The sequence below is a fragment of the Onychomys torridus genome, chromosome 2 (genome assembly GCF_903995425.1).
Source record: "Onychomys torridus chromosome 2, mOncTor1.1, whole genome shotgun sequence".
Lineage (NCBI taxonomy): Eukaryota > Metazoa > Chordata > Mammalia > Rodentia > Cricetidae > Onychomys > Onychomys torridus.
Window position 1 is genome coordinate 30,880,110 of NC_050444.1, and position 13,180 is coordinate 30,893,289.

The 13,180-nt window shown below is 38.6% G+C and overlaps 1 long non-coding RNA gene across 2 annotated transcripts in view; it reads right to left on the reverse strand.

The window, feature by feature from the left end:
- Nucleotides 1–2,736: 2,736 nt before the first annotated feature.
- Nucleotides 2,737–13,180, reverse strand: part of LOC118577330 — a 61,034-nt gene continuing 50,590 nt past the window's right edge. The window contains exons 4-5 of one of the 2 annotated variants that reach the window (XR_004944191.1): nucleotides 6,178–6,311; nucleotides 2,737–3,876 (exon numbers count right to left, since the gene is read on the reverse strand). This is a non-coding gene — a long non-coding RNA (uncharacterized LOC118577330). Of the gene's footprint in view, nucleotides 3,877–4,809; nucleotides 6,312–13,180 lie in introns of those variants that run through there. The other variant, XR_004944190.1, reaches the window with a different exon arrangement.

The following is a 13,180-nucleotide window of genomic DNA, read 5'->3' on the forward strand; positions in this document are numbered from 1 at the left end:
ATGAAGACCACATGAGAACAGGAATAGGAAGAGTGCTCAAGAGGTCCCCAGAAATCCACAATGATATATCCTCTGTAGACTGCTGGCAATGTTCAAGAGAAAGCCTGATTTGACCTAGCCTTGTTATCAGATGACTAAACACCCTAACAGTCGTCTTGGAACTCTCACCCAATAACTGATGGAAGTGGATGCAGAGATCCTCAGCCAGGCCCCAGGTGTCCAACTGTCGAGAAAGAGGAGGGACTGCAAGAGCATGAATTGTTGAATCCAAGATTGCCAAAAGCACAGGGACAAATAGCCAATCAAAAGAAAGCACATGAATTATGAACCAAAGGCTGTGGAGCCCCCAGCAGGATCAGGCCCTCTGGATAAGTGAGACAACTGAATAGCTTGATCTGTTTGGGAGGCCCCCAGGCTGTGGGACCAGGATCTGTCCTTAGTGCATGAGTTGGCTGTTTGGAACCCTGGGCTTACACAGGGACACATGCTCAGCCTGGAAGGAGGGGACAGGACCTGCCTGTACTGAATCCACCAGGTTTAAATGAATCCCCAGGGGTGTCTTGGTCCTGGAGGACATGGGAATGGAGGGGAGGGGCTGGGGAGAAGATGGAGGTGGGGGCGGGACAGGGGAGGACAGGGGAACCCATGGCTGATGTATAAAACTAAAACATATAATAATAAAAAAGAAAATAAATAAAAGAAAAAATAAAAAAGGAGAGATTGAACACATTTTTTATTCCTAATTAATTTCTTGCATTTGGAAATATCAAGATACATACAGAGATAGAAATAATGTGACCAAAAAGTAGTTAAAGTTAAAGACACAAATGAAAATGATAGCTGGATTAAGTAAACTATGTCTGGTTGTCCTGGAACATCTATCTTGGGACCAAGTAGATGTGATGCTCTCATATGGAACCTTGTGTCAAGAGTTTCACCTCATAGTCCCCAGTCTGAAGTTCCACTACTGTGTCAAAACTTGGCTGGGAGGATAGGAGGCAGGAGTGTCCATGTGTCTATAAGAACAGCCCTCTGTCACTGTCTCTTTGCTTCTCTGTGTTTCCATGTCTCTCTTTAAGTATGCACACATTCACACATATGTGTGTTATACTATAAATGTATTTATATGTACAAAAATGTTTAAAACTGGATTTCCAGAGGAGTTGCTTCTTCTTTTTCTTTGGTTCTTGTTATATATATATATATATATATATATATATATATATATATATATATATATATATATATATATATGTTGTTGTTTTGTTTTTTGAAACAGAGTTTCTATGTGTAGCTCTGGCTCTCCATGAGCAGGCTGGCTTTAAATGAGCTTCTTGTTTTGTAAATGTTGCTGAACGAAACTGACTACTGGTTTATCAAATTGGCAACATAGGTTGTTTTTAATCATCAATTGTAACAACTCCTAATTTCATAGGAAGTTCATTCTGCGGTTCACCAAAGCACTTAGTAATTACAAAGACCCTTTAGCATTTATAGAGATGAAATCAACATGTGTCCATTGCGATGTTATGAACCAAAATTGAATACCAAAGCTGTAGACTCATTGAGTGCAGTTGCAAATATTTTTGGTTTGTGAGCCACATGATCTTTGTTACAACTAATAAACTATGTTGTAATAGCCTACAAGCTACAGAATCATAAAAATCAATGCATGACTCTGTCCCAGCAAAGAAGCAATTTGTCATTTTTGGTACATAATATTATTTTACACACAAAAACATCACTTAAAAACTTTCAGCTAAACTTTGTTGGGTAATATGGGGTTAGCTCAGTGTCTAAATATGTCTTCTGTTGCTATGGGAAAATACTCCAACACAATCAACTCAAGGAAGAGAGTACACATTCCACTTCACAGTACAGGACTATTGTCTATCATGATGAGGAAGTCAAGCAAGTGGTCAAAAGTTGGAACAAATAGTCATATCACATCCACAGTCTAGAAAAGACAGCAACAAATGTGTGCTCACTCAGCTTCTCCCTCCACTTATACAGACCAGGATCCTGGTCATGGAGTGCTGTCACCCACAGTGAACAGGTTCTACCACCTAACTACTATAACTGAGATAATCTCTCACAGACATTCTTATAGATGACACACCTAACAGTAACAACTTCCTCCCTTCTAACTTGACTCACAAATATACTGATTTAAGTCATAAATCATGTCCTCATAAGTTCATGAATACCTTTTAAGTCAAGAAATCCACCAAATCCAGATTTTAAAAAATCCCCAGAGTCTACCCTTAAAAGTTCCCATAGTGTAAGTCTAAAAGCTCTTATAGTCATTAAACATTCGGAGACATTAAAGTCCAAAGTCACTTGAATGTGACCTCCTATAAAATGAAAAACAAGTTACATAATTCCAACACTCATTGCCACCAAATAAACATTGATATTTCCTATTAGAAATACCAGGGTATGGCAAGAAAAAAAAAACAAAACAGGTATTTGGACTCAAAGGAATAAATCAAGCAGTTTCTCAATTAGTGATCAATGTGGGAGGGCCCATCCCATTCTGGGTGGTTCCATCCTTGGCCAGGTAGACCTAGCTTCTATAAGAAAGCAGGCTGATCAAGCCAGGAGAAGCATCCCTCCATAGCCTCTGAATCAGCTCCTGCCTCCAGAATCCTGCCCTATTTGAGTTCCTGTCCTGACTTCCTTCAGTGATGAACAGCAATATGAAATTGCAAGCCAAATAAACCCTTTCTTCCCCTGCAACCCTCTCGAAAAAGAAAAAAAAAAAAACAACAGGGTATAAGGAACAATTAAATCAAATAAACTCCAAATCTCAGAAAGTAAATGCCAAATTCTGCAGTTACAGTCCATCTTCTGGGGCATGTGATGAAATTGCCTGTGCTCCATAGGACTTGGGCAACCTCAGGGCTCCAGCTCAGCTGCCAGCAACACACATAACTTCCCAAATACGAAACACACTCTTTCCCATGCATGGCACCTTCTTTGGCACAAAGTTCTATGATCCTTTCATCTCTAATACTCTGAGTTCTCCATTGCAGCTTAGAATTCACCTTCCTTATTTCATGCAAAGTCCTCTCATAGTCTCCCTGCAGGCAAGGCACTCTGATTCTGTGACACATTGTCTGGCTTCATCTGCTTTGCATAACCTTCTGCCCCAATTTTGCACTGTTCCTCAAAATCAGTTACCATGTAGATGATATTGCCCAGATCTGCTGCCAGCTCAAGGTGTAGCCCTGGATTTTTGAACCACAGTTGTGTCAACTGTGTGTCCTCCCTGAAGATACATTTTTCTGTTGTCACAGTGTAGAGTACCAGGTTTCTCCTTAATGGTGCTTATCTCATTATCAAATATAATGGCATTGATTTCTTCATTCTCTCTTTGAAATGGGTGGGCAATGTCAGTTAAATTAATACATTAATTTTGGTACCAACTTCACTCTAGTTCTCAGGATACTGGCAGCAAGAAATCTGATTTGTATGAGTAGTTCCTATCCTAGTTGTCAATAGGAGTCTTTGTTCCTCTCTCTGAAATCTCATAAATCAAGCCAGGGTCAATGGTCTATAATTGTCTTAGTGTTATTGTCTTTTTAGCTCACACAGTAACAGCTTATTAAGCTGTGTTTTATAATTTAACATCCTTCTAGACTAACATTCCAAACCTTTAACATTCCTCCCACAAAACAGTTCTAAGTAGTCAGATTTATCATAGCAACCACCCTCCACACTGTTCATTTCTTTTCTGTTTCTGTGATAAAATCCTCCAATGAAAGCAACTTCATAGAGACAGGGTTCATTCCAGCTCACAATTTGGGAGTTAGGTCCATCATAGAGAGGAAGTCGGTGACAGGAGCTTCAAATGAGCTGACCACACTAGATTCACTGTCAGAAAAAGCAAAATGAATGCACATATGTCCAGTTCCAATCTCCATTTATCATCCAAAACTCTAGTCAGGTAATGTTTCTACCCATAGTGGAGAGGTCTTCCTACTTCCATTACTATAAGATTATCCCTCACAGATTTTATTAGAGACTTCTCTCTTAGGTGAGATTTTAGAGTTTGTTGAATTGATAATGAAAAGGAGCCCACCATCCAGTTTTGAAAAGTAAATGATACATCTAAAATGAATGAAGCCCTATAGAATGGCCTTTGCAATAAAAAAATTAAAAGATAAATAAATTAAAAATATAATAATCACAATAAATTTATCAAGAGGAAAAATAATGTAAAAAAGAAATATGAACAAAAAGAAATACTTAAAACAGCAGTCAGAAAACGTTTGTGAATTCTACCATGACTTCCCCCTCACAAAAGCAGAAATCAATTAATAAATGGGACCATGACTTAATTTATTATTTTACATTCTAAGGAGTAAATTAATTAGAAAGATACCAGAAGGATAAATAAAAATAATTTGTATAGAAATGGTTATGTATGCACCAAGTTTTATGTCAATCCCAAAACTCTGGGCATCTTTCTCTCAACTGCTCATGGTGGTGTTGTCTTGGTGGTAATGAGTATTTCATCTCTGGATGTCCTACTTAGCTTTGCTAAGTTGAAGAAAGGGAAAAATTAGGTGCTAAGGAAATGGCTTGGTGGATAAAATGATTGTTGTGCAAGTATGAGGACTGGAGTTCAGATCTCTAGCACCCATGTAAAAAACTGAAATGATGGTGTATATCTGTAATCCCAGATGTATGAATAGGATGTGAAACCAGGAAGGTCCAGCTAGCCAGTCTATATGGAATGTTAAGCTTCAGATTCAGTGAAAATCCTGACCTCAAAAAACAAACAAACAAAAACAAAAACACAATCACAAAAGAAAACATGGTGGAAAGTAACAGAGGGAGACACCTGATGTCAATCTCTGTCCTCTACTACATTCACAGGTGCACACACACACACACACACACACACACACACACACACACACACAAATAAAATGAGAGAAAATATAAGCAAAGTTTTCAAGAATTCAAGAATAACATGATAAAATTAAAGCAGGAATTAAAATGAATGAAAACGTCGGTCTCTAACTTTGAAGACAATCCATTAACTATCCTATTAACAAACCTTACCATTTGCAGTGAAGTGCCTCTTTTACATATACTTTGAAACATTGGCAAATTAGCTATTCATGGTTCGTGACTGCGCCATTGTGTTCCCCTCTCTTTGGACCTCCTCGGCCCCATACATAGAGAGTTGGAAATCACCCCAACACCCCTGGATTTCCTAGAACTTATCCTTGTTGAAACCCCTCCCAAGACCTTCTGTTTTATTGTTTAAGGCTCACTAGGCTTTCCTCTGGGAATGCTTTTTATAGATTAATTGATAAATTTATGCACAATGAAAGTGAAGCTAGATATACTTATATGGGACATACCCCGCCAGGTAAGTTTCAGATTTCTGGAGCTGGCGTTCAAGGCCATGACTGCAAAGCTTGTCACTGTCACCTGATCAGGGGGAGGTTTTATATGATAAACTAAGCAGGTGAGGTTAAAGTCAAAAATAGAGTAACTCACTGAATTTCCTCCAATTATGATACATAAGCTGATTATAGCTAACAGGGCACAGAGAAAATAAAGGATGAAAAGGGAAAAAAATAACTATTTGAATTATTTCATTAGATACCTCTGCTATGTAAACTATTAACTGATTTGCTTTTAAAGTATGTGATAAATACAATTGCATTTGTTGTTCTGAGCTTACATATTTGTAATAGTTTGAATAAAGTAAAACAAATTTCAATGACAAATTTTAATATGTAACATAATTAAATTATTTTGAGTATTGTCATTATCCTCAAATATTCCAATGTAATGAACATCATCCTGAAGTTTTTTTTGAATTCCAAAAAACTTACTCTTAAATTGGAATAAATTAATAAGCCATTTCTATGGTTTCTGATAGCAACTGACAAAGTTTACATTTCAGCAAAGGTAAGGAAATACAATTTCTGGAACATTGTAAGGATCCACAAATGGTATTGACATTTTCATATCACCTTACAAAAAGGTAATAATATCATACTTCAACCTTGTTAAATGAATGAGCACTTCATGATAAACTGGGACTAATGCCTATTTCAATGCTTATAAACATTTAGGATATTTTATTAAAATGAATGGATAAATAAGCTTTGATTGTCACTTTGGCTACTTTCCAGAAACAAATTATCTCACATTTTTAAATTATTTCCTTTCCAATGACCACACTTTAGTCTTGAATAGGAACAAGATGATATATGAAATCTTCTAATCCAACTCTATAATTTTCTTTTGAGAATATTTTCTTCAGATTACTAATGTTCTTTTGTCTGAAAAAAATCAGAAATTCTTTGATTAGCATTTCTGGGTATTAACATTAGAAAAAACTAGGAACTTTGAAATCCTTCAATGACTTTAAGTTTTTATATGCATTTGTATTATTTATTGAAAATAATTCTTTCGCACAATACATTTTGATCAGTTTCCCCTCCCCCAACTTCTCCCACATCCTAGGTAACACTTCACTCATTATAGCTCCACGGTTAGGGATGGGAGCTTGTGTTCAGGTCCCCCTTCAGCACTGGGACCCTGTCTGTTTTGAGTCTGTGCAGGTCACAGTGCAGGCTGGCACAGTCTCTGTGAGATCATATGTGCATCAGTTGTGTTATATCTAGAATAAGCTTTTTTCTTTATTCATTTATCCCCTCTGGCCATCACTATCTTTCCACCTCCTTTTCCACATAGCTTCCTGAGCCCCGAAGGAAAGAGTTTGATGAAGACATTCTATTAAGGACTGAGTACTCCAAAATAGCTTGTTCTCTGTATGTTATCCCTTTGGGTCTCTGTCTTTGTTCCCATCTACAGCAAGAGGAAGCTTCTCTGGTGATGGTTGAGTGAAGCAATGGTCTATGGGTAAAGCAGAATGTTGTTAAGGGTCATAAGACAAAAAGTTAGACAAATTTTCCTGCTATTTGAATTGTATACATAATTCTCTCAATTTATTTTGATTGCTTGCAGCCAAAAATGAACTACAACAATTCTGTTAAAAATTGTGCTCTGAAATTAAGTTCTCAGCCACAGCATTCAGCAGTTATTTATAAATAACCTCAAGTTCTTTGATTGTCAATTGGTTATTTACATTTGCATATGTTTAAAATATTCAATAGGTTATGTTACTCTCAGACCCCTTCCTCTGTCTCTGTCTGTCTGTCTCTCTCTCTCTCCCTCACTCTCTCTCTTTGTGTGTGTGTGTGTGTGTGTGTGTGTGTGTGTGTGTGTGTGTGTGTGTGTGTATTTGTTTCAGTTCAGGACTGTGGTACAGGCCTGCCACTTCCCCTTTCTCCCCAGTTGCTCTGGAGATTGAAAGAAGAAAATGAAAGGTGTGGATGACAAAAATGAGTTCAAGAACATCTTAGGCAGCTTAGTAAAGTGAGTGACACCGTGCCTCAAATGAAGGTAAAACAGGGCTGCACTTCCATGGAGGATTGCCTACCTGTCACATGTAAGGCCCTGGTTCAATTCTCAGATACATATTGCTGAAATAAATTTGAATGTATATTTTTTCCTCCTCTGGATTTAAGAAGGTAACAGAATTGATGATTGTAAGTTTTCTCTTGATCAGGACTCATAATAAAACAAAGCCAAAATGGCTAGACCTATTTGCTTTTCTGAGATATAAATTTCATTCTCACTAAGTCTTTGTCATTCCAAGTAGTTTACACACAACCAATACTATGTTCTTAGGTATTATTTACATCATTTAGTCTTTCATATTTGAACTTAGAAATCTGTAGTCCAGCAAATTCCATTTCATGATAATCAATGAATATTTTGATCCTTCTTGTGTAGTAAGGTCTTCTGTTTTTACATCTGAGAAAAATAATCTCCTGTATAATACAAACAACATTATCTCAAAAACTGTGCTATATCATCATACATGCAAAACCAAAGATATGCTAGGCGAAAATGGCAGATTGGATGAACCACTTCAATTTTATATCAATTAAATTATAGTTTATTGTTCAACTGAACTACCACAGGCAACACAAATCTAAAAAGCTGTCATTTTGGAAACATTACATTTTTTCCTTGTCACATTATAACCCAAGCTATGGCCATAAAAAAGAATGTCATCCCATTACTGGCTCCTAATATTCCTTAATTTAAGAACAGCTAATTCATCTGCAGGCTGTGCTGAATATCTACCTCAAAAATGACAGTTGTATTGGTTTATAATATCATTCAAACAATGAATGCTGCCATTATTCCTAAAATGATGATGGTTCAAAAATATTCAATTCAACATGAACTGGTTGCCTTAAATGTTAGCTCAATGATAGGATTAGACAGAAAAGTTACAAGTTTTGATTCACATAATATTTCAGTTTTTCACATGAAAAATGAATAGTATAAAGGATTATTAAAAACTCAATCACTGGAAACAGGAAAGTTTTAATTTTCTCTAGTTTTGCAGTGGGGATAAAAGATTAATGCATTGAAAGTTTCACAAATACAAGTGACAGCAGAAACCTACCATCTCAAGCATTGGAAATCTGATTACGTTCTCTCTCTCAGAAATACATCAATACATTTTTCTGACATTTATTCTGTGAAATCCCTTTCTACATTGAGGGATTATCATAAAGGTTGTTGCATTTTAAAAGCTTTGTCTCAGTTCTTCTTGGGTGTATGAAATAAGTTGATGGCATTGCTATATCTGGATATATTTAGCTGAATGCATGCAAGAGTGATGATTGCTTTTCTTTGTAGTATAGGTATTACAATTTCCAGAGTGAGGAAGGAAATGACAAAACAAATTTTATTCTCGAAATACAATTCCCTCAAAATTGAATGAGATATTTGTGCAAGAATGAACCTTGTTAAAACCATGGTTATTTCCAGTTTCTATAGACTCATATTTATACTTAAAATGGGTTCATGATTGCTTGATGAAGGCATAAACCGGCTCAAGAAATAACACTCATAAATAATACATGTTCAAGCCCAAAGATAATCAGACAAGTTATAAGAATATACCTCCCTCCACAAATATATGTCATTGCTACATTTCAGGAGAGGCCACTTAATTGACTACCAGATAAAGGAATAAACCTGCTAAAGGAATAGATTTACTGTGCACTGAGGCAATGCATTTAAGAGGTCTCCACTGAATAAAAAACCAGTTCCATTGGCTGAGTTAAGATATGTTCTTGAACGCAATGGGACTTATTAACTGGACTTTTATGTGCCTTTTATGCATCATTTATTTTTGAAAAATCAGGAATTTTCATGATAGCAATTACTTATGCACTAAAGCCATGAGAAATTCCTGTGGTTGGTACCACAAACTTCAGCCCTAGGAAGGATCATACCCTCTTTTGAACACTACTAAAGTTTGGAAGAGGAAAAAAAAGGAAGTGGAGTAACACCAGAGGAGGTGTATATGACTCTACTGAATGCTGTGGATTTTCCCTTTAAAAAGGAGCTTGATAGTCACACATTAACCCTTCTATAGTTTTTATTTTATTGGCCTGGAAGCAAAAATAAAAAAAATTCTTGAATCATTTTATTTTGTTCTCTTCAAAGGTAGTGATGAAGGCAACACTTAATGCTTGTTGAGAACGTATTATTTGCATAAGCAGACTTGAAACTTTTGTTTATTTGGAATAGATTTTTCTGGAAAAACATCTATGTGTGGCAAGACCATAAACATCTTCATTTTATCTGATTAAGTCAAGATTTGTGTTTGCCTGCTTAAAATTCATTCCTCGGGATAGAAGTACAAAACCTATTGGCAATAAAACTGTTTGCTTTAGTTTAGCTGTAAAATACAGAGTGTTTCTCATACTGTATAATTAAACGCAAATGCTAAGCTATAATTACGTTATGGGTGTGACTAAAAGAGGCAGTGGGAAGGCAGCCTTAGTACACTCTGCTTCCACCTTCTTCTTTCTACATTTCCTGTGGTTTCTTCTCTTAACTCCACTAAAGCCAAAGAGTCCAATTTTAACTTACAACATCATCAAGGTTTAACTCAATTGTACAGGTTTTCTTGTAACCTTATGCAACTCCTCAGGCAAGGAGAACAAAGAATATTCCTCTCTTGATACGTTTTAGTTTTACTTCATTCCTCTGCTTGCATGTTTTTCATTTATGGACACTCAAGATTGACTGCAGCCACAGTGACTCTAAGACTGAAAACATTTCTGTACAGGGCAGTGCCAGAGCCAGCTGATTTTACACAGGACTCACAGTGAGAGGTTCTGTACATCCCTTCTTTCATACAGCTGTGGAGTGTGCTCCTGACTCTGCCCTAGGCTGTGGGATGTCTTTCTTATGCTGTGAATATGTGTGGCTCCCATTGGATAATAAATAAAGCTGTTTTGCCCTATGGCAAGAAAGCTTACAGCCAGGTGGAAATCCAAGCAGACAGAGAGAAGGGTGGAGTCAAGAGAGACGCCAGTGTACCAGCAGACAGGTAATGTCTCGGCCACGTGGCAACATATAGATTAACAGGAATAGGTGAATTTAAAGTGAAAGAGCTAGCTAGCCAGGAGCTGAAGCCATAGACCATACAGTTTCTAATTAATATTAAGCCTTGGAATGATTATTTTATAAGCAGCTGTGAGACCAAAGGTGAGAGAGTGTCATATGGACTGCTGGGCACAACAAGATGGGAGAATATTATGTCTACAGTCCTACCCTTCCTCTGATATCTTTTTTCATCACAACGTATATCAGGAATATACAATCTTCAAAGAATAGAGTGATGATAATTTTAATTTTTTTATTGATTCTTTGGGAATTTCATATTATGTACCCCAACCCCATTCATCTTCCAGTCAGCCCCTCTGTATCTGCCCCTCACTCTTATAGTATACCCCCAAAGGAAAGCTAGCAAATAATAAAAACAAGATACAAATAAACACTATTTTTTTTTTAAAGAAAACACTTCGATCCTCTGTTTCCTGCCTTTCCATTCAGCTTAGTGGCCTTGAGAGATGCTGTATATCGTGCAGTATCCTCTTTTGTCCGAACAGTATTACTTGCAAATATTCATTGTGTAGTAAGTTGTTGGTTAATTTCAAGGCCTCTAGCTTTGTTATACCATCAAAACTGGACCCCTACCAACATTCTTTTCTGATAATCTGCTGTTGCTCCTCCAGTCATCAAGATCCTGAGGCTATGGTTCCGTAGGACCACTCCCTTCAAACACTCGAGCAGATCATAGATGAGGTAAATGTTGGGGTGTGCCAACTCCAAATCATGACTGTGTGCTTGGGTGGCGGCTGATGTCTGGTCCACTGGGATCACTCCTCTTAAGGCCCATCCATGGTGAGGGGTGGGGAAAGCTTCCTAAGTGTGAGGGCGTAGCTCTCCTATTAGGGCCGAGACAGCTTTCTGATGCTGGGTCAGGACCCCAGGCATCTGCATTGCCTTCTATAGTAACCCGACCCTGGGACATCCACACAGACACTGACTGTAGTGGGGCTGGACCCAGACATGGTTCTCAGCAGCAGCTGGGTCAGACAATAATACCATGGCCCCGGGCAGCTGCACATGCCACTCAGATCGGCATTGCCCTGGGTGCAAGGTGGTCCTCAGACAGCAGCATGACCCCAGGTGGTGCCCCAGGTCTTGGGCATCCACCTGGCCTTCGATAGTACCAGGATCCATGTGTATCAACACAGACTATAGCCGCAGCAGGGCCACAGACCCAGACATGGCTCCAGTTCAAGCTCGAGTGTCACCATAGTCACAGGTTGCTCTCAGAGTACTCAGATCTTAATCACCACTGTGGCTGCACAACCTTCAGACACCAACATTGCCTCAGATTTTAGTCCAGAGTCCTGGTTTCTGTACTGCTTTCTGTGGTAAAAGAGACACAGGAGCCATGTTCATCAACACAGTCCTTGCCTGCAGTAGGGCCATGGACCACAACATCAAAATTCGCTTTACCCTTGACCTAGATGTCTCCATGGCCCCAGGAGGCAGCGCTGTTCACCCTAATCTGTACAGTCCTGAGGGCAGCGTGACCCTCCGGTACCAACATGGCTTCAGATATCAGCCCATACCCCGGGCAGCCACACAGTCTTCAGTGGTAATTAAAGCTACTGACATCATGGTAGACCATGGCTGCAATGGGGCCACAGGTGTAGACATGGCCCTTGGCAGAAGCTCATTGTGGTCACTGTAGACTACCCAGATCATCAGGGACCCAGCCATGACACATCACTAGGTCACTGCCGTGGCTACCAGTAGTGACCCAGAACGCAGGTCTCCCTTTGGCCTTTGATGGTGACACAGGCCATGGAAATCATCACAGACCCCAACCAATGTAGGTGATTAGTCATTTAAAGATAAAGAGTGCTGGTCATTCTGACATTTTCATTTGTGACAATTGGTTTCTTAGCTCCTCATGGACTTAGGTAAAGTGTTGGATGTCAGCTCCGAGAGCTGTCATTCTTCACCTGCCAGAGTTTTCTCTTGAGGCTTCAGAGGACAAGACCTTCAAAGCAGCTTTGTGAAAGCCCAAGACTCTGCCATGCATCTGCAACATTGCTCTGTTTCAGACATTTAATTGAACTCAAAAGTTATGAAAATTCCACAGCCAGTCCCAAGGTCTCATTTTTGTAAATGACCATGAATGAGGTCCAGCGCTGAGAACAGTCTGGCCCATGTTGCACTGTCTTTGACTGACAGAGACTGTAGTCAAATCTTCTGACCCTCAGTTTAGGAATTATTCTGTTAGTTCTGAAATACTGGCCAGCAGCCAAGGATAAATCCATGATGCAGTGTGCAAAAGTCCTCACCAAAATGAAGAAAGACACAATAAGGTATATTTTTCATAAAGCTCTCTCCCTCCGGCATTTTCTAAATGTAGCCTAAGAGTTGCTGTTTTTGTGTGAACATCATTCATGCTTGTTTTGCTTTTGTTTATTTTTAAATGCCTTTACCTGGTAAAATTAAAATGTTGGCATGTTGATGCTGAAACTTATATATTTATTTGAAACATCCATGTTCCATGAAATCTGAAAGTCTGAGACTCATTGCTGTAGATCATCTCCTGCTCCTACCACCAGATGGACTGCTGTGAATTCCTCCTTCTGCTGATTTCCCTCTTGGCAGAGTGTAGTCTGAGCCTTGGTCACAGCTGTGGCAGTCTGTACAGATGGAAGGCTGACAGCTCTGGGCTTAT